General features: G+C 33.2%; 1 long non-coding RNA gene across 1 annotated transcript; it reads right to left on the bottom strand.

The window, feature by feature from the left end:
- Positions 1–14,814: 14,814 nt before the first annotated feature.
- LOC120082403 lies at positions 14,815–15,819 on the bottom strand. Its single transcript, XR_005483162.1, has 3 exons — positions 15,705–15,819; positions 14,944–15,001; positions 14,815–14,865 (listed from the first exon to the last, which is right to left on the bottom strand). It is a non-coding gene; the product is annotated as an uncharacterized LOC120082403 (long non-coding RNA).
- Positions 15,820–19,767: the final 3,948 nt, after the last annotated feature.

Genomic DNA, 19,767 nt, shown 5'->3' with positions numbered 1-19,767 from the left:
ACACGACTGCAACACCGCAATGAACACAGCACGAACACTTCACGCTTGTCCTCAACGATCTCCTCGATCACGATCTCCTCCACAATAGCGAATAGCCTCCACACCACCACGAACGACCTCCAGAAAATCTCGATGGTGTCTAGTTGAGTCTAACACCAGCAATAAGGCTACCTTGGTATTCTCGATGTGAGAATCCAGAGGGTGGGCTCTGTTCGAACTTGGTATGAGGCAGACGAACAAAGGAAACACCGATCGTGTACACGACTGGGCAAGTGGGAGATGGCTGAGACCTATCGTATAGGTCGATGCCCAATCGTTTAGATAAACCTAAGCGATCGTCTAGCAAAAGAAATGCGATCGTTTAGCTCTTCTGTTGCCTATAGACTCTACACAATCGTTTACCTTGGGCCAGCGATCGTATAGCAAAACTATGTGATCGTTTAGTAAATAGTACATGATCATTTAGCGTGCCAATGCACGATCGTTTAGCTCACGTAGCCGTCGTTTAGTAAATTCGAATTTACTTGACGACTTCGTGAGTTTTTTTTCGCGAGAGAAAACTCAAAAACCTTTTCAAATCGTTTTGTAAAACATCATTTTCAAAATAGGAAAACCATTTTCCTTTTAAACTCACGGTTTCCATGATCCAATAACCACCCACTACTTTGGTTATTTAAAAGAAAACGAATTAATCATCTAATAATTAATATTATTATAAACATAAATGATAACCAACTTATCATACTATATTTATAACCTATAGTTTTAATATTTCATCTCATGAAACATATAAACCATAGTTCTTTTTCTATTCTATTGTACTTAATGTAAATCTCATTTACAACAATCCTTCACTAGATGTATCTTATACATCATATCGATTATATCATATATAATCAAAATATCTCTTGTCAGTTTGAACATTTCAAATCAACACCAATAACTGATCCTTAACTGAATCCATTGAGCTGCCAAGGGGACCTCATGGACTTGTAGCTCGAAGCTCCAACGACACGTGAATAACTAACTAAACTCTTTTGTCACGGGATCCACCATCCATTAACTTCCAGACACTCCACTAAAGATCGACAACTGAACTCTTCTTACCACAAATATATTATGTGTCCATGTTAACCGATTAGCAGTGTGACAACCCTTCACAGATCGCTCGTAAGTACAGCTGTGTCAATAACCGTTATGCCTCTCTAGTTACATCTACCTCCTTAAGTACCACTGATCTCTCTAATGAACATAAGTCATAGTCCTACTATGACTGAGTCTTCTCTTCCAAAGAGAAGTTGTGGCCACTATGTTCAAGTGCCGGAATCATCCCTTAAGAGAGCAATCTCTCTACTTATCCCTGCTTTGGGAAAGGAGTGAATTCTATCTTGTAGATTGAGTTCCTAACTCCCAGATCAGACAAGTCTCCAAAAAAGATAGGCATGTTGAGTTCCCAACTGAAACCTTGGATAGTTGAACAACTTTTGATCATCATCCATTAAACTCTTTAATAGAGTCTTTGACCAAAACGTCGTATGCTTGTTGAAAATCTATCTAATTCATCTTTCTAGGTAGGTTCCCAGGTAGGGATGTTACGTTTTCGTCAACTTAAGAACCCCAGCCTAACCAAAACCCACCTTAGACAAAAGGTCCCTTATAGATAGGTTTACAAAAAATTTAATATTTTATTCAATCAATTTAATCCTATTAAATCGATTTTAAAAGATTAATCTAGGTTACTAAACTCTTTAGAACCACTTGAACTTAGATCTATCTCAATCCAATTTTAAAAACCCTTTTTTAAAAAACTTGAGTTCACGCTAAGTCTGCAAGCAACTCTGAATTGATTTTAGGTCTAATTTTCTTTATAACACTTATAAATAAAAACAACCATGATGCTAAGCTAACACATGCAAGGCATTCATAACGATTATAAATAGCCTAAGTGTCCTGCTCAATGCATTGTCCATTCATTACTACTTCTTTTATATAACACTTATACAAAACAGAAATCAAACAAGCAAAACATGCTTCTATTCACCCTTAGACTATAACAATTATAATAAAAGGATGATGCATGATAATGCTCACTGCATGCAAAATATAACTCTTATATTTCATGATGCATGCACATGCTTTCAAGTAATTTCTTCATGCAATATTATAACATTTATAATACTGATGCATGAATAATTGCACAACCTAAGGTGGATTTTAACTATATGACAAATACTTTGACATATTAGCACCATACATCACATGTATAAGCAATAAAAGTTGATGAACCAGGTGAAATTGCCTTAAAAACAAAAAAGGAAAGCTAACTATTACAAAGACAAGGAGTCTCCAATTCAAACAGGCGAATCGGGTCTTGAACCACTCGGTAAAGCATCGCTTCTCCTACCATCGTGTACTAAGCACCTCGCGATCATCTACACGATAAAACAAACACTTCGTTCTATCGCTTACCAGCGCTCCAGAGTTAAACGATTGTTTAGCATTTACTATACTATCGTCTAGAAAAAACCAAACGATCGTTTAGTTATTACTACATGATCGTGTACCTTTACTAAGTGATGAAGCCTAAATTACATGATCGCTTAGCGTGCTGCGCACAGCGCCCGCCTTCCACAATCGTCTAAGCGACTACAATGCCACGAAGCACCATCGCCTAAGCGATCGTTTAACTAGCGTCTACTTATCGCATACGCGCGATCACATAGGTAGTAACTAAGCGATAAAGCTTGCTAACTACACGATCATCTAGTGCGCACCTTCTACTAAACGAAAAGCATCGCATGCTCCCACTACAATCGTCTACCTCCAGCGCCTACGCAATCGCGCAACCAATGCTACGCGATATGGTAAACAATTTAACCCATCGCTTAGCATTAGCTAAATAATCGATTAGAAAATACTACACAATCGTCTAGAAAAAAAATCTAAACAATCGCATAGTTAAATCCCAACGATTGTTTACCTTAGGCTACACGATCCGACCAATGCTTGGTCTTTTTCTTCGTTGAGAACTGCATCGCCATGCTTCGAAGCTTCTTCACGAATGACTCGAAGAACTCAAACCTTTTGAATTACAAACTCGATTGTGATGTTAATTTCGCCCAAAAACATAGAGCCCATTACAATTAACACTTTGTAATATTGAAAGCTTTAACAAAAAGGCAATTTAAACCCAAAACGTTCATCAAAATCATCCACAAATGCAGAAAATGGTTAACCACAAATGCAGAAACCCACGACTGAAAAATGCGTTCAATTCAGGTCTGTAATTTGGAATATCAGAGAACCTGGCTCTGATACCAATTGAAGGAAATCGGAAGCGAGATTTCCATGAGCAACGGAAGAATGATAATTTCAAAGCACAATCATGAATGAACATATATTTACAGTCGACTTCAAACAAATGGTTATACAAATAAAATGCAGAAATTACAGCATGAAGAACAAATGCATACAGGGCAAAATATACAAACATAATGAAGATGCGTCTCCACACTCCATTGCGCGAGCGCTCGAACAATTAGCAACTACGAACGCTTGATCTACATGACTGCAACACTGCAACGAACATAGCACGGCCACAACATCGTAACAAACACAACACGAACACCCCAATTGTTTAAATAAAGCTAAGCGATCGTCTAGCAAAAGCAATGCGATCGTTTAGCTCATCATTTAGCTCAGTCTGTCGCCTACAGACTTTATACGATCGTTTACCTTGGGCCAGAGATCGTCTAGCAAAACTATGTGATCATTTAGTAAATATTGCACGATTGTTTAGCTCGCACAGCCGTCGTTTAGTAAATCCAAATTTACTTGACGACTTTGTGAGTTTCTTTTTCGCGAGAGAAAACTCAAAAACCTTTTCAAATCGTTTTGTAAAACATCATTTTCAAAATAGAAAAATCATTTTCTTTTTAAACACACGGTTACCATGATTCAATAACCACCCACTACTTTGGTTATTTAAAAGAAAAAGAACTAATTATCTAATAATTAATATTATTATAAACATAAATAACCAACTTATCATACTATATTTATAACCTATAGTTTTAATATTTCATCTCATGAAACATATAAACCATAGTTCTTTTTCTATTCCATGGTACTTAATGTAAATTTCATTTACATCAATCCTCCACTAGATGTATCTTATACATCATACCGATTATATCATATATAATCAAAATACCTCTTGTCAATTTGAACATTTCAAATCAACACCAAGAATTGATCCTCAACTGAATCCGTTGAGCTACCAAGAGGACCTCATGGACCTATAGCTCGAAGCTCCAGTGGCACGTGAATAACTAACTAAACTCTTTATCACGGGATCCACCATCCGTTAACTGCCAGGCACTCCACTAAAGACCAACAGCTGAACTCTTCTTACCACAAATATATTATGTGTCCATCTTAACCAATCAGCAGTTCGAAAACCCTTCACAGATTGCTCGTAAGTACAGCTGGGCCAATAACCGTTATGCCCCTGTAGTTACATCTGTCTTCTTAAGTACCATTATCTCTCTAATGAACATAAGTCATAGTCCTACTATGACTGAGTCTTCTCTTCCAAAGAGAAGTTGTGGCCACTATGTTCAAGTGCCGGAATAAGCTTTTAAGGAAGCAATCTCTCTACTTATCCTGCTTTGGGAAAGGAGTGAATTCCATCTTGTGGATTGAGTTCCCAGCTCCCAGATCAGATAAGTCTCCAAAAAGGTAGGCATGTTGAGTTAGCAATCTGGTCACTCTCACCCATACTAATCAAAGGACCGCCCTCAAAGGCAGGAGTTCCCAAAACACTCAGGAAGGATTGAGGTCGTGTCACCTATGGTCGTTTAGGTAAGATGTAAGTCTCTAGTATCAACGGCGTTATATATAGAGTCTAGTCATCTCGTGGCCCAGGTCTTATACAAACTCTTTATATAGAACACCCCCACTCCACGTCTCCACATGAATGATCAGGATCTACCACCTGTAGTAGTTTGTAACACTTACAAACCTCTACAATGTGGGTCGTATGCGTAGTGTCACAAGGATCAGGTATCCACATTAATCCTTATACTACAGACTGATTTAGGTTATCACTTAAGGCATGATCCACTTGTATATCACATATACATGCTTAAGTTCACATAAGATAACCAAGGAGCTTTGTTTATTGGATATGCGTAAATGCCAGAATTAAATAACACTTATTTTATTCATTGAACAATGAGTATCTTTACAAAACAAGAAGACTCTGGGAGAATTAGGACATTAATCCCAACAAAGACTGCATTTTTTTCATGGGAACATAGATAAAGAAATCTATATGGAAAAACCAGAGGGTTTTGAGCATAAAAGCAAAAAACATCTGGTGTGTAAATTGAAGAAAAGTCTTTATGGGTTGAAACAGGCACCGAGGCAGTGGTATGAGAAGTTTGAGTCAGTTATGGGGAGCGAGGCTACAAAAAAAGCTACTTCTGATCATTGTGTTTTTTTCCAGAAATTTTCTGATGATGATTTTATTGTATTATTGCTTTACGTTGATGACATTTTGATTGTTGGCAGGAATGTTCCGAGAATTGACAGGTTGAAAAAATAATTGAGCAAATCCTTTTCCATGAAGGATTTGGGGCCAACAAAGAAAATTCCTGAAATTCGAATAGTTTAAGACAGAGCTTCAAAGAAGTTGTATATGTCACAAGAGCAATACTTGGAGAAGGTGCTTGAGCGTTTCAACATGAGTAAAGGAAACCAGTCAGTTCTCCTTTATCTAGTCACTTCAAACTGAGTAGCAAACAGAGTTCTTCTATAGATAAAGAGAAGGAAGATATCCCTTATGCTTCAGCAGTTGGGAGCTTGATGTATGCCATGGTATGCACTAGACCTGATATTGCTCACGTTTTTTGTGTTGTTAGTCCTTTTATGTCTAATTCAAGAAAACAGCATTGGAAGGCACTCAAATGCATCATGAGATATTTGAGAGGTAATTCCAGTTTGACGCTCACATGTGGAGGTGGAAAGTCAATTCTTGTTGGATACAATGATTCAGATATGGCAAGAGATCTAGACAACAGAAAGTCTACTTCTGGTTACCTGATGACATTTGCAAGTGGTGTAGTGTCTTGGCAATCAAGGTTGCAGAAGTGTGTTGCACTTTCTACAATTGAAGCAGAGTATATTGTACCAACAAAGGCTTGTAAAGAGATGTTATGGATGAAGCACTTTATACAGGAGCTTGGCTTCAAGCAACAGAGATATGTGATATGCTGCGATAATCAAAGTGCTATTCATCTCTGTAAGAATACTACATTTCATTATAGAACAAAGCATATAGATGTGAGGTATCCCTAGATGAGAGATGCTTTGAATGATGAATTGTTTGAGCTTGAGAAGATACACACTGATCATAATGGATTCGATATGTTGACGAAGAATCTACCAAGAGAGAATCTTGAGTTCTGTCATTCCGCCGTGAGAATGACAAGTTCCTCCACAAAATGAAATAGGAGGAGATTTTTTGGGTTTATTTCATCTTTTTGGTGAAAGCCAAAATTAAGGCCCAAGGCCCATTAGGGCTAAATAATTCTTTTAAAACTTAATAATCCTTGCAACTGTCGTTTGTGTGAGTTTTTACGCAAATCAAGAGTTTAAACGACATAAGAAATTAGATTTTTTGGCATTCCAATCAGCAGCGTTTTTTAGCCATTTGGGGATCGATCCTTGATCTAATCGAGTTGAAATTTTGACAGCGTGTTCTTGACACGAGGGTTTTCAATCTGAACAGTGGAGATTTCGTTTGGAGCTACTTACAGTCAGATACCGTGGGTAATTTTTTGTCACTTCAAATGAGACGTTTCTAATTTTATTTTTTTTCAATTTGTTGCCGTTTTGTTGCCAAGATTGTTATCTTGAGATATTTACTGTGTATGCCTCTAGTTGTGACTAGGAGAACTCATTGTAACCCATTATTAATTGTAATAAAGATTTTGACTTTGGTCCGTGGTTTTTACTCCTCACATTAAGGGGGGCGGGGGGTCCACGTTAAAATTGTCTGTGTCCTTACTTGGTTATTATTGTTGTTGCTAATTGATTAGTATTCTATTAGATACAAGAGCCAGATAATTAATCCAGGGAATATAGTATTTATCCCAACAGGGACAAGGATGCCTTCTCTACCCTGCCCCCACCCGCCATTTCATTTACACATCCTTGCAAAATATCTCATTTAGGAGGTGTTTGATAAATGGGTATGAGTTATTGGGTTGGGTGGGTATTTATTACCCATGTTTGTTAAGCCCATAAAGAAAACCTATGGGTTATTAAAACCCCCTCTTTTACCCACTCAAAACTCCCATTTTTTATCCCCTCAAAACTCACCCTAAAAATCAATATATTTTCATTTCTTTCTCTCTTCCCTCATCTTTGCCGTTTGGATCTATATCTGATTTTTTTTTTTTTTTTTATCGTCAAACCTTTGGATTCTAAGTATCGAAAAAAAATTTGTCGTAAAAAATTTTTGTGTTTGTATTATGATACGGATATTATAAGTATCAAAAAGAACATATATTTTATGATTTTTTTTTTGGAAAAGGCCACATGTTCGTTCGGTTCATATTATTTTTGTGATCTTATGAAAAATATCTGTACTACATCACATTCTCACCATTATAATCAAATGAAAAGTAATTATCCTATGTACAATTTCAATTCCAAATATACTATCCATATTGTATAAAAATAAACTGTATGATATGTGAAATAATAAAGTTAAGTTAGCAAGATTCAATATATATACATACAATATATAACATACCAATTAATTTAGTAGCAATATGAAATATATTTTGTTGGTATATTTTATTGATTGAAGAGAATTAGAATTATTACAGTTTTTGAAAAGAATATATGAAAAATAATCTATTATGTTCTACAAATTGAGATTGTCCAGTTTATGTCATAAATGATTTGAGAAAATACGTGTATATTTGAAAATTAATCAACAATAACAATCATAAAACTAAAAAATAAAAGAATGAAATAAAAAACAAACAGAAGAAAATATAACTAATCTCATTCACAAAAAACTACATCAGATCTCCAACTCTCAACTCAACTCAACTCTGCACAACAAACACGGACAATAATTATCAACTCAACTCAACTCTGCAAACAAACACATACAATATAACTCTTCAGATAATAATTACCAACTCAACTTAACTTCACTCTCTACTTTTATCACACACCAAACACACCCTTAATATTGTTCAGATCAGTACAAAACTTTTCCACTAGGAAGTTAATTTGCGTGAACTGGATTCCCCACAGAATTATTCTCCATTTATTTCTTTTAGAAAAAAATCAACGAAATTATTTTATAAAACAAAATAAATTAAATAGATAACCGTTCCACAATAAATCCTAATTTAAATGGTTAATTCCTTATTAATTCTCTTTTAAACATTCATTCCCTACCTAAATGAGAATTCCCCTCCCTCTCATAAAGGAATCTCCACAGCTCCCTGACCCTGCCAGAAAAATAACTTCTCTAATCAGAGTATGTGATGCCCTCGATTGGTATAAAAGTTAATGAAGATGACATCAACCATAATTAGTTAATAATATCTTTAATATATTTAATTTGGTAATTCGGACTAGTTAAATTATGGTAATTTAACATTTTAATTTTCAATTAGTTATAATTAATTTCTTGTTGATTATTTTTAATCAATTATTATTTAACTTATTGTGATTGATTTTGATTAGTTCATGCATTATTAATTTTTCATATTTTTTTAGTATTTTTATTGTTTTACTAATTAATCTAATAAAATTATATAAAGTTGTTATGATTATCTATAAATAATTAAATACAAACGTAATTTGTATCTACGAAATTCTAATAATAACATTTTCATGCATAACCCAAATAAAGTGATCATTGATTCTTAACAAATGTTTTTTCTAGCATATTATTCGTATTATTCTTAGACTTTTTTTTTTTCTATAAAACATTAAATTAAACTACTCTTAAAAATCTTGACAGAACAATATCATTCACCACCATTATGGTGTGTTTATATTGTTAAGTGTAAAAACAAAATTTATGGGATTGTCTAATAACTATTAGATTTTTTGGCTTTCAAGAAAGAAGAAAAAATTGTAATTAAGAAAACATTTTAGGAATATTGGCCATTGCAATCGAAATTTGGATGTTGTCCGGTTTTTGTTTATTGTATCTTTTGATGTAATCATCTAGTTTGTTATCTTCTGTGTCTTTTTTTTTTTCTGTATAAAAAAATATATTAAATTTAAAGAAATTTCAAATAAATCTCAACCAAAACCAATGGCCCATCAAAAAAATTTTGTGAGAGGGACACATTTGAATATAAGGTTAGAAGTTTAGCCTATGAATTTCTAGATTTGTATTCTTAAAAGATATATCTGATCTCCAAAATTTTAATCTTTGTGTTTAACATGTCAATAAAATATTAATCTTGCATCTAATACGTTTCATACATACATGAAAATGGTAAAAGTAAAGGTTTATATTAGAAATTAAATTTAACTTATGCTTAATAGGTAACATCTTTTTAAAATTTATGTATATAATAACTTTAAAATTTAAAATTTAAGGTTTAGGGTAGACACAACATTTTTTTTGTCTTATAAAAGGATTAATTTTTAAAACACTTTGAATATTTTTTAGATTTTTTAGATATAAAAATTGAAGTAGTTAATAGAATTAGTAGTCATTTTCTAAGGACTAAGTTTTTTCTTCTTTTTTTTTTTTCTTTTTTTGAAAATTCAGGGACTTGAATTAAAATTGAAATTTTAGAGATTCATAATCATGAATTTTAAAATTTAGAAACTAAACTTGTAATTTAAGCTTCATATAAATGTAATTTTAAATATATTAATATATGATATTTATATTAAGTAATATTAATTAAAGAGTATTATGTCTTTACAAAATTATTTAGTTAAATAGATAAATGAAAAACCAAACGAATAATTAATTTGAATAAAATGGATTGCATCAACCGGTTCATCTCATTTGCGATGGATGAATTCTATAAAAGCTGATTTAAAGTCCCATGATTAAAGATAAAACATACAACTTCTAACAATAATCTTCAAAACTTTCAAGTAGTAGTAATAATAACAAAACTTTTGTCATCAAAATTTGTTGGGCTAAAAAGTTGCTAATTTTGTGGAGTCAAATAATTGTTAACTTAAAAAGGAAAAAAAATGTCTTTTCAAATGATTAATTTAATAAACAAGTTATTTTGAAAAATTATTTGAGTTTATAAAATAGATTTTGAAAAAAAAAATAAGTTTATAAAATAAGTTGGTTTGGGATAATCACTTGAAACCTATGAAACACAGATACTTCAATTTACTTATCCCTCTCAGTGAAGCAGTGAAGCAGTGAAGCAGTCTTTACCTCTTCTAAAGTAATATCTTTACCTTTTCTCAAGTAATAAAAGACAAGGTCAAGTGAGAACTGATAATTGATTCATAGCGGAAGGATGAAAGAAAGAGAGAAAGAAGCTACTCCTCGGCCTTGATGATGAATTTACCTTTATCAAAAAAGGCAGAGAATTGGGTTCAGATTCATATATGATACTGATACATTAAGATATGTGTCAGATACGTGAAATAGAGTGTCCGTTTTTTTTAAGCTACAAATACAGGTATCCCCTTCCAGATACGTGAAGGGGATACAACATGACCAAAAATTGACATCTTGGCATAAATTTTAAGCCTAAGAGCCCAGCAACCCACTTATTCACTTCATTTCATCATTTTTATTATTATTATAATTTCAATTACATTCAACCTTAGTCCAAGAAAAAATAACTAAAAAAATAATAAAACAAATAAAACTAAATATGATCAGAAAATTAAAACAAACAAATGTCCTACAAATTAAAATCATTCCCTCACGGCTCACATTCTGATCTTCTTCTTTGCATCTTCATCTTCAACGATTTATGGCCGACACAAACCCCTAAAACCTTTTCTTCATCTTCAACGAGTCTTCTTTTTCTCTTCAACGAGTCTTTCTCTTATCCTCAACGAGTCTTTCTCTTTTCCTCAACGAATCTTCATTCTTCAACGAGTTTTAGTTGAGTCTTCCTCTTCTCTTCATCTACCGACAATGCCCCAACTCTCCGTCGGCCATGTCTCAGCTTGCCGTCAACCGCGCCTCAACTCATAGCTCTTCTTTCCATCGGTCAGTTTTAATCACCAAGCTCTCTGTCTTCACTCTCTTTTGAAATTTCTTTAATTTCAAGTTTCTAATAGTAGTGGTGAATTAGTCTGTCTTTATTATATATATATATACACATGCACACATATGGTATAATATAATACAATATAAAAAAATATTAAAAATAACGTATCATTAGACGTATCCACGTCTTAGTTTTTTAGAAATTAATGAATCGCCATATTTAATCGTATTCGTATTGTGTATCCGTATCAGTGTCTATGCTTCTTAGTTTGAAATAAATTTTTAAGGAAATGAATTTTTAGTATTCAATGGTTAATTTCTCCCTAATTTGTACGAGAAACTCTGACACCACTATCGGCAAACTCCAGCCTCAACCTCTGGCCACGACCGCTAGTAGACCTTCGAGCACCGTCTCTAGCAACCGCTGTGAACAAACCTTCAATGACCACCATTGGCCAACATTCGACCATCACGAGGTATCGAAAATTTCCTTTATAGTAACTCAACGTTAATAAAAACACTTTTATTAAATAACAAATTGAATAAATTAGCATGTAGAAACGCTTTTAAAAAAGAAGTTGCAACACAACTTTGTTTTGTTTTAAGGATTTTTTTAAATCAAATATATTTAAAATAAAAATGAATTTTTGAAAAACATTTTTTTTCATAGGTCCTTAATAAGTAAGGATACAAATGCAATATCCCTTTTCATGTTTGCATGCCAAACATTAACAAAAAGAGAGAAATATTGAAATAACCAAGGACTTGTTCGGCAGATATAATCTAAAAAAACAAAAATTTGAAAACAAGAGATTCAATGAAAATGTATTTTAAGTTTTCAAATATGACGGGTAACAAAGTGAATAATTTGATTCTAATTTAAATAATTGTTTTAAATGTGTTGATATTATATTTATATTTTTTTAGTATAATTATGAACCATAAATTAGTTGTAGTTACCCACTAATTTCTAAGTTAAATATAAACTACAATTAATTAATTCATGTTTCAATTATTTTTTTGAATAATTATTATTTTGTAGAATTATATAATTTATAATAAATTCCATAATACATATTTCAATTAAAAACAATTAAGTTTATAATATAAAAGACTATATTTATAAGCGTTTTTTTCCTATTATAATCCTACATTTTAAAATTGTAAATTCAAAATCTAAATACACTAACAACATATCAACATTATTTTCAAAATTACATAGTTTGGAACTAAAAATATAAAACAAAATCCAAATTTGAACTATTTTCCAAATTAGAAAAGTTGTAGACCTTTTTTAGAATATATATAAAAATGTAGAGAGAGAACATTAAATAATATTCCAATATAAAATAGGAAACAAAAACGATCTCGAAATTCCCTCGGAAATAATCCTAAAGTATCAAGAAGTCGGAGAAGTAGTAAAATAAATTCCTTTTCCTGATGAAACTTTGTTTTCTTTGCTCTCTATATACACTAAACAAATGCCATAAACTAAAACGGCTTCAAACATCCAAATCGCAAGAACTCAAAGCACTTGATAATCAATCTATTTGTGTTCTATGGGCAGCCAAGTTCCTTGCCGAGGTCCAGTCATGGGGCCGCCGAAGATACCGCGGCCGTTCGGATCGCTACCGTACAGCACAATGTGGTGGTCGGAGTCTGAAGATTCCGACGACGACTGTGAAGAAAAAAGAATGGGAAATTATTATAAAATCGGAGACGATGATACGGATTATAATATGACCCTTGAAGAGTATTATGCCCTCCAAGAAGCTACAAATAAGACGTGTTTCCATAAACTCACTGATTGCTTTTTGGCCTTCAAGCGGTTGATCTTCGGCCATTCTTCTTGATTTTCTCTCGCATTTTCTCACCCTTTTTATGTGATTTTTATTTTTGCATTTGATGATCTAAGATTATGTTGGAAAAAAGAAATTACTAGTGATGCACATTTCTCTTTTTCTTTGTTAATGATATATGATTTTTTTACCAATTGAATTACGGTCACGGTTATCTTAGTTAAAACGTAATAAATTAATGGTAATGTGAAAAAGTGGATCTCCAAATCTCTAATCAACAAATGCAAACTGATGACAAGCAGAGCGTGTTCAATTCAATTGCATTTGAAAATTATGTCGAATCGTTATTGTGTTGTTATTGTGTTAGATGGAAAATTATGAATTTTGACACTTTTACTGTTATCGTTATCGTTATCATTACGATTTGGCCTTCAGAGGTAATGGTTGAAGAGAAATCGATGAAGGTCCCTGTGCGAAAGCGAGGATTGTTCCAATTTTAATTTTTCACATAACTTTAAATTACAGAATAAAAAAAATATTATGAATTATCAATTTAAACTTTACTACATGCTATTATAAAAGAATTAGGGAAGAAGAATTACTTACCCTTGAATAACACCTTCTTCGAGTAAATCCCTCGATCCACGATCATGAATGACTCGATCTTGATCTCCAAACCACAATCCCAATTGACACTAGAAGAAATTCGGGCTTTAATGTCAGTTTTCCGACATTAAAGATAGTATTATTAAAGCACTTTAATGTCGGTTGCCTTTAATGTCGGTTTTAAACCGACATTAAAGGGCTTCAATAACACCAATAACACAGCCTTCAATGTCGGTTGCAACCGACATTGAAGGTCTTTAATGTCGGTTGCAACTGACATTAAAGATCTTTAGTGATTAAAGCTTGTCGGTTGCAACCAATATTAAAGGTCTTAATGTCGGTTGCAACCGACATTAAAGTCTATTTTTTTTTTTTTGGATTCTTAACTGACATTGAAGCCCGAATTTGTCCGTTTTATTAATTAGTTTTTTAAAGTTCCCTTGCCAAATCCATTTTTTCGGTAAAAAAGTATAACATGACACATCATCATCGAACACTATGGCTATGACATTATTCATGTATGGATATTACATTTAACCCACAAATTCTGCTATAGAATATATTTAAAAAGGCGTACAATAATCAAACCTTGAAAACACAAATTACAAGTAATACAAAGATTATGATTTTACAAGGGCAATAGAATCTTCCGTGTAAGGGCAACACAATTTTATTTGTCTACAAATTTGGGAGGGTTTGAGAGATTAAGGGATGTGATATACGTTGTTGAGATAGACTTCATTATCAGGATTCTTCTTCTTCAGCTCATCCAGCAACTACAGAAGAATTGGAAAGATTTAGAATTTAACTTCAACTTAACAAGTAATGTGCCTGAAATTAAGAATTTAACCTCAGGCAGACTCTGATCCAAGGAGAAAAATTAATATTATAACCATAACCACATTTATATAATCAATATGAAAGGCCAAATATTAATGAAATTTCAATCTATCACGAACATTGAAACGTGCTATACTGTGATCAGAATACAGAAAACAGAAGTGCCAACTCATATGTAACAGTAACACAATCAAGATAACCAGCTTCTGTCAGATTACAAAAGTTAATCTCCAGTTCAACAGAATGAATGCATAATCTGATTATATGAAACAGGTTTAGCCAAGTAAATATACCTTATCCAGTGTCATGCCAAGCTCTCTTTTGAACACTTCACACACTTGATTGTACGGGGATACTAGGCATAAAACTAACCTAAAAGAACATAAGGACTAGTTTTCAGTATGAAATTCAAAGCAACAGAAGTTTCTGGATCAATATTAAACTGCATACCTTGAAACAGGAGGACAATAATGGTGTCGAAGACTATCAATTTCCCAAAGTGAACTTCCTGTACCAATAATTCTTGTTAACAAGGATCAATCACCAAATATTAAGCCACCACACAATAAACATAAAGCGGCCACCAGTAGGATTAACTCAAAAAGGCATGATTCAAATTGAGCACACATGGACTATTGTGGAACAAACAATCACGACATGTAGCTAACTATATTTTCAGCCATGAAATTTGACAAGACTTATGAATTAAAACATCTTGTGTAAACCATTGGAAAGTAAGTCAAGAAAGCAATTTTGACAAGTGATGATGATATTAACAGTTCACCACAGGAATACTAATTAATCCACATGTCCTTTGCCCCTTCACTCCAACAGAGAGAAAATCCAATTGGAAGGCACGGAATAAATTATCAAACGCATGATGATAAGAATATAATCCAAGAAATTAAAGGGAAAAACCACCAATTTACAAAGTCAAAAGGAAAAAAAAAAAAAAAAGAAGTCTGTCGACACAAGCGAGAGCGAGAGGGCTGCGTTGCAGAGACTATTAGCGAGAGCGAGAGCAAGAGCGATTTGGGAGAGAAGGGAGGGATTTGGCTTTTATGAGCGAGAGGAGAGGGATTTGGGCAAGAGGGGAGGGATTTGGGCGGAGATATATATCTAAATATATAAATAATATTTATGACAACAAGAGAAGTTGATGCACAGGTTATAGAATCTATCTATAACAATTAGATTAAAAACAGTGCTACCTTCAATCATAACCAATATATTATGATTTCTTTCTTCCGAGGGAGCATTAGCTCGACATCAGATTTCATTCTTCGAAGTAGAAATGGTCTCAGTATTCCATGCAGTTTTGCTACCATCTACAGGATTGGAATATCTGGATATGGCCATTTAATATACAAATGGTGCTGGAAAAAAATGTCAAAAGAATTACCAACCTGGGCCTTTCTGTTCTCTTGTGTTTCTTCTTTTTCTTCAGCTTGACACTTTCTAGAGAGACATGAACCAACAACGAATCAAACATCAATAAAGTCTTTCTCCAAATCTCTAATGTTCTTGTATTCCTCTCTCCCCTAAGAAGTACAGATGAATGACGTAACAAAAAATGTATCGCATTACCAAAACTCTTAGAACTTTGTGGTTTTTTTTAGCTGGTTTATATTAAAAAACACTAAAATGTAGCCAAATAGCATTACCTCAGAAACAGATTCAAATCCTTCATATTCAAATCCTTCATTATGGTTGGTGACAATCTGCAAGGAAAAAGCTCAAACCTAGATTAAAATTGACGCGAAAAAGATCTAAAAAGGGGGAAATGAAATTGCAAATTGAATTACCTCAGAAACAGATTAAAATCCTTCATATCTTTACCGATCTCTCTGCTCTTTCTTCAATTTATATTTTCAATCATCGTTGGAATCTTCTCAAAGCATCGACTATGACTCTCGCTGCTTGTTTATCAATGGCATCGGGAGTATGAAAAGATGCATAATCGATTTCAAATCAGTACTACATGGACCGGTATTGCCGACCTATCTACAGGTTCTGCCATTTCTCGTTGGTTCCACATATCTCTTACTTCTCTACCTCAAAAATAAATTCATCGAGTAGGTGTTTGAGGGAGTGATGATCCAAGAGATTGGCTATTTTGGTATTTTTGGTCGCCATTTTTTATAGCTTTCGGTTTCAGTTCTCTTCGCCGTCTACGAAGGTTTGTCTGAAATCTGAGAGAGAAAGGAGAGAAACAAAATGTAACCTAATATCATTTTCATAAGAAACAAAAATGGGGGGGAATGGGTTTTGTTTTTTTTTTTTAAGGAAAAAAAAGAAAATAGGATCTTTAATATCAGTTTAAAACCGACATTAAATATATACTTACAATATCGATTTCAAACCGACATTAAAGATCCGCTTTTTTAAAAAAACAAAACCGACTTTATACATCTGGTTTCACTTTTTCCAAACGACATTAAAGCCCAAAATTCTTGTAGTGTGGGCACCACCATTTAAGCATCCACCGTATTCTTGAGTAGATGAGAATATGCAAGAGCAGTGAGCTCTGCACCTTTTGGAAAAGGAAAAGAGGATGAGAGGAAGGAGAATGAGAGTTTCATTCTCTATGATCTAGAGGAAGAAGATGATACACCAAAAAATTCAACCCACTGCACAAATTCTTCAGAGAAATTAGGGGGAGAAAGTTGTAACTCTCTCCCTTTAATTAAATTAAAAGTAAATAAATTTAATTTAATTAAAATTCAAATATATATATATATATATATATATATAATAACTACCTTATTAAATATATATATACATTATATGTTATATCAAATATAACATATAACCTATAGTTCAATAATGCATGACATTTAATATAAATCATATTTATACTAAATTCAATTATATGAATCTCATCCATATAATTAATATTCGAATCATATTCAAATATTTAATTTCTCTCAACTATTTATGGTATTTAACATAAATCATATTTATATTAAATTTAATTATATGAATCTCATTCATATAATTAGTATTTGAATCAAATTCAAAATACTCTCAAAATACTTTATATTATAATATATCCAATACATTATATTAATTATATCACATATAATTAATTTAAATAATTATATCATATATAATCAATTTCCCTCAATTAATTCGAATGATTCAATTTAATCCAAAATTAATTCTCAATTTAATCCCTGGTAAACTACAGAGCGGGCCTTATGGACCTGTAGATTGAAGCTCCAATGGTACTTGGATAATTAATTAAACTCTTTAATTAAATTACCCAACATCTATTAATTATCAGTCACTCCACTAAAGATCGACATCTGCACTCTTTGCACTACAGATATATTTTCGTGTCCATTGGATATAACCAGTCAACAGTGTGATGACCTTTCACAAATTGCTCGTAAATACAGTTGGCCAAAATTACCGTTTTGCCTCTATAGTTACATCTAACTCCTTAAGTACAATTGATTCCTTTAATGAACAATAAATCATAGTCCAATTATGACCAAATCCTTTCCGGGCCAAGAGAGGGTATGGACACATTGTTCAAGCCCCGAAATCTGCCTTTAAGGGAGTAATTTATCTACTTACCCCGACATTAAAGAATGAGTGAATTCCGTCTTGTGTAGTTGTGTTCCCAGATCCCTAATCAGATGAATTCCCAAAATGGTAGGCATATTGAGTTGGCAATCTAGCCACTCTCACCCATACAAATCAAATGACCGCCTTTATAGGCAAGAGTTTACAACTCACTCAGGATTTAGGTCATGTCACCTATGGTCATCCTTGTGAAATGTAAGTATCTACTATTAACAGTGTTATATAATAAGACTAATTATTTCGTGGTTCGATCTTGTACAAACTCTCTGTATAGGATACTCTTACTCACATGTCTCTGTATGAATGATTAGGATCAGATAATTTGTAGCACTTTACAACACTTGTATTATCAACAAAGTGGGTCGTATCCGAAATGTCACTAGGATAGTTACCTGGACTTATCTATATATTATAGACCATTTAGGTTATTATTTAAACAAGATCCACCTGTATGTCTCTACATCCTTGTTTAAATTACATAAAATAACCTAGGATCTTAATTTATTGGATTGAGTGTATGCTCATAAAATAACAATTATTTTATTAATAACAATTTGTTTATACAATGTTACAAACTACGAAAATACAATAGAGATTTAGGACACCAATCCCAAAAATCTCCCACTTGTTCTAAAGCTTGGGGAGCCGAATGTACAATACAAATAAAGTACAAAATACAATAAACTAGGGCATACACTATACCCTAGTAACATCTCCCACTTCCCTAGACAATATGTCGCATATCCCATAAACCTGGACTTTCCAGATGACCCTCGAACACTTTAGCCATGAGATCCTTTGTAAACTGATCAACAACGTTGTGTTCCGAATCAATTTTCATGACAATCACGTCACCTCGATGCATAATCTCTCGAATCAAGTGATATTTTCGCTCAATGTGTATACCTCTACGATGATTTCTAGGTTCCTTAGAATTTACCACAACACCACTGTTATCACAATAAAGTGTGATGGGCAAAGATATATTTGGAACAACTTCCAAAACAGTAAAGAACTTCTTAAGCCAAAGAACCTCTTTAGTAGTTTCACAAGCAGCTATGTATTCAAATTCCATAGTGGAGCCTGCGATGCATCCTTGCTTGATGCTTCACCACATTATAGCTCCTCCATTCAGAGTAAACACTGACTTTGATGTGGATTTTCGAGAACTCTGATCAATCTAAAAGTCAGAGTCTATGTATCCTATAAGGATCAAATCCTTATCTCCATACATAAGCATATAGAACCTCATTCACCGAAGGTACTTGAGGATTGTTTTGATCGCTGTCCAGTGATCTAATCCTGGATTGGATTGATATCGACTAACGATCCCTACTGCATAGCAAATGTCAGCCGATGCATAGGGAATTCGTCTCATTTCCTCAACCTCTTGAGGAGTCTTAGAACACTGTTTCTTAGACAATGCAATTCCATGTCTGAAAGGTTACAAACCTTTCTTGGAATTGTGCTTCGAATATCTGACAAGCATCTTTTCAATATATGATGCCTGAGACAAGACCAACCTTTTGTTTTTACAATACCTGATGATCTGGATCCCTAAAACAAATTGCACCTCTCCCAAATATTTCATTTGGAATTGGGCGGCTAGCCATTTCTTTATATCAATAAAAAAATCTATATCATTCCCAATGAGTAGGATATCATCCACATACAACACAAGGA

Source organism: Benincasa hispida, chromosome 8 (assembly GCF_009727055.1).
Source record: "Benincasa hispida cultivar B227 chromosome 8, ASM972705v1, whole genome shotgun sequence".
NCBI classification, from domain to species: Eukaryota; Viridiplantae; Streptophyta; class Magnoliopsida; order Cucurbitales; family Cucurbitaceae; genus Benincasa; species Benincasa hispida.
This window is presented reverse-complemented; position numbering and strand designations above follow the sequence as displayed.